This window comes from Pinus tabuliformis, chromosome 3_2 (assembly GCF_031772625.1).
Source record: "Pinus tabuliformis cultivar Carrire ecotype Pingquan chromosome 3_2, CPIR1, whole genome shotgun sequence".
NCBI lineage: Eukaryota > Viridiplantae > Streptophyta > Pinopsida > Pinales > Pinaceae > Pinus > Pinus tabuliformis.
The window spans coordinates 81,834,631-81,838,089 of NC_142302.1; the positions used below are offsets into that span (position 1 = coordinate 81,834,631).

The 3,459-nt window shown below is 35.3% G+C and overlaps 1 pseudogene; it reads left to right on the forward strand.

Annotated features, from left to right (window-relative positions):
• Positions 1–233: 233 nt before the first annotated feature.
• On the forward strand, positions 234–959 carry LOC149179950 (uncharacterized; annotated as a pseudogene).
• The last annotated feature ends 2,500 nt before the right edge of the window (positions 960–3,459 follow it).

A 3,459-nucleotide genomic window follows, 5' to 3' on the forward strand; every position in this document is an offset into this window, starting at 1 on the left:
CCCAATTCTCCAATACTTCAATTATCAGTCTCCACCAGACATTTGAGTACTGAATACGGAATAAACAAGATCATGTCATGGAAAGCTTATAATATTTGCACCTGTCTTATCTCAGTCACCTGCAACGGTGATGGTTGCTTTTGCTAGAGTCAGAGTATCTATAGCTATAGATAAAGGCATGAAGCATTATAAGCAGGACCAGTTTGCTAATGCCATGAAATGGTTTTCTTGGCCCAGTGCCAGCACACCCTCCCACTGAGACCACTGGGTAGAAAATCTATGTGAGCAATGTTTCGGCCGATATGCCGGTGGAGAAATTGCTGAACTTTTTTTTTTGAAATACGGTGTAATTGAGGAAGGGCCCTTAGGGTTTAATAAACTGACGGGAATGTCCAGAGGCTTTGCGCTTTCATTTACAAGACTGTTGAGGGTGCTAAGAAGGCTTTGGAGGAGCCGAACAAAACTGTAGAAGGTCATGCCATGAACTGCAAGCGGGCAGCAGAAGGTAGCAAGCAGAGGAACATGCATACCCCTGTTACCGGCTCTCTGGACCCCAATGACCTTGCGCTGACCCATGGTGCGGTTTCGATTCTCAGATCGGCCATGGAAGCACACCGTGTTCTTGGCAGCACATTGCCTTTTAATCAGGGTGGTGCTTCCGGGTTCAATAAGGCGTTTAATGCTATTTTGGCTGGTCAGAACCAGAAATTTCTTGGGATGGATCACTCGTTTTTTACGTCTGTTAATCCTACCTTGGCATCGTCATTCAATCCATATTTGTTGTCGCAAGTGGCTACATTTTTGTAGTTTGTTCAGAGCTCGCTTGGATTGGTAGGGTCGTATGGAGTGCACCTGAGCTTGGGGCTTATGGGTCTCAGCATGGCGGTGTTGGAAGTGGCGATGTAGTTAAGGATACACATGGTAGTGATAAAAGAAGTTCTAAATTGTCGATAGAATGAAATATATATATATATATATATATATATATATATATATATATATATATATATATATATATATATATATATAATTTACTCTTAAATGAAATCAGTTCCACATAATTTTATAATAAAAATGCTTACAAGTAACTTTGAGGGTTATAAACTCTTTTAGCAGAGATTTGGGTTTAGTTGGTTTTGGGTCCATATTTTGAAACTAGTTCTGATACCACGTGTGAAGACCCAACTATAGGTCCTCTAACTACTACTACACTCATTCAAATAAATTTTGCTAATTTTCATAACAAGGAAAATTTCAAGTTTATAAAACATCATAAGCATGAACATAAATTAATTTAATCTACAACATGTATAACTTGTAACAATTTATCTGCAACATGTATAACTTGTAATAATTTACATAACTAAAATAAATGACTGATAATACCTATTCCAATAGCTTAGTTGAGATGCTCCTGAGCTCCATGCTCCTCTTGACTACCCGACTGGATTTGCCTCCTAGCCAACTAGGAAGTAATTCCTAGCCCAGGAAACCTCCACAAGTTCCCTAGCCCTCCGAGCCCAAGTCCAACCAAATGTAGTGTGTCCAAGTTTAACAAACACTCTCCAGATCCAAGTTTGATCTCCCTCCTCTTTCTCCACATCCCTCCTCCAAAACAAAATCCTCCCAAATAGAACCAAACCAAAACCAAGACCAAGGATCCCCCCCCCTCTCATCATCCTTCCCCTTTTATGCCTCCTTCTCTTCTCCACCTCAACCACCTATCATTAATGTCATAACTACCCCCTCATCCTTACATTTGACTTTTATTACCATATCTTCTCCCAAGTAAATTTAAGAGGACATTTTGGGGATGAGATATGAATATATAATTTGGTAATTAATTGGAGAGGACCATATCTTCTTCCAAGTAAATTTGAGAGGACATTTTGGGGATGAGATATGAATACATCATTTGGTAATTAATTGGAGAGGATCATATCTTCTCCCAAATAAATTTGAGAGGACATTTTGGGGATGAGATATGAATATATAATTTGGTAATTAATTGGACAGGACCATATCTTCTTCCAAGTAGATTTGAGAGGACATTTTGGGGATAAGATATGGATATTTAATTTGGTAATTAATTGGGGAGGACCATATTTTCTCCCAAGGAGATTTTGAGAGGAAATTTTGTGGATATGAATATTTAAATTGGAATAATGGAAGGAGACCATATCCTATTCAAGATTAAATTTGAGAAAACAAGTTGGGAATTGAATAATAACAATAATAAATTATATATATATATATATATATATATATATATATATATATAATAAAAATAAAATAAAAATATACAGTTTCCCAAATGAAGGTATTTACCAATATTTCTTGATAATTATAAGTCAATATTTTCAAGTAATTTAAACACTAATAAAATTTGCATGATAATATTAAGTGGGGCATTACAATTCTAAACTCATCATTAACCAAATTACAGGTGAGTACTTGGCTAAACACTCTATACTAAGATCTTATAGAAATGCAGTCCTAGATTTTCTGCAATGTTTTCCTGAATATCAATTGTTTGTTATCCCTAGAGGGGAAAATATCTTAACTAATGCTTTGGCTACTTTAGCCAATACTTGCAAAATTCCATTCCATCCCAATAGAGAATATGAGGTGGAAGTGAAACACAGGCCCGTTGTTCCATATAATGTGAGATATTGGCAGGTTTTTGGTAGTGATAAACAGGTAGAAATTTTTTTACAGTTGAAATATGAATTTGAGGGTGTAAATATTGATACAGATAATGATGTAGATGAAAATAAAAAGAAAATAGCATTAAATGAAATCGATGACAATCCAGAAGAGCATGAGGTTCTACAATTAAAAGACAATGTGTTACCAAGGGGATTAGTGCTATTGGAAGAGATTTTTTTATTTTAACGATGTAGCCAAAAATCCAAAAATAGAACTTGTAAGAGCCAAGGTAGAGGACTGTAATATAGGTACTGAAGAAAGTCCTAAAATTATAAATTTCTCCAAGTCCTTGCCTCCTAAAGAAAAGCATAAATACATTGAGCTATTAAAATATTTTCTAATGTGTTTGCTTGGAGCTATGAAGATATGAAATTTTATGATACCAATATCATACATCATACCATTCCCATTAGGGAAGATAAAAAACCCTTCAAAAAAAAATTGAGGAGAGTAAATCTAGTCCTTTTACCTTTGATAGAAAAAGAAGTCAAAAAAATCTTTGATGCAAAAATCATTGTACCCCTAGGATTTCCAAAATGGGTCTAGTAGCAAAAAGAAAGAATACATGAGAAATAAGGCTTTGTGTAGATTTTAGGAATATAAACAAAGTTTCTCTCAAGGACAACTACCCTCTACCCAAAATGGATCATATCTTACAGAAAGTAGTTGGTTCCAGCAGAATTTCTTTGTTGGATGGTTTCTCAGGTTACAACCAAATTTTGATTCATCCTGATGATCAACATAAAACAA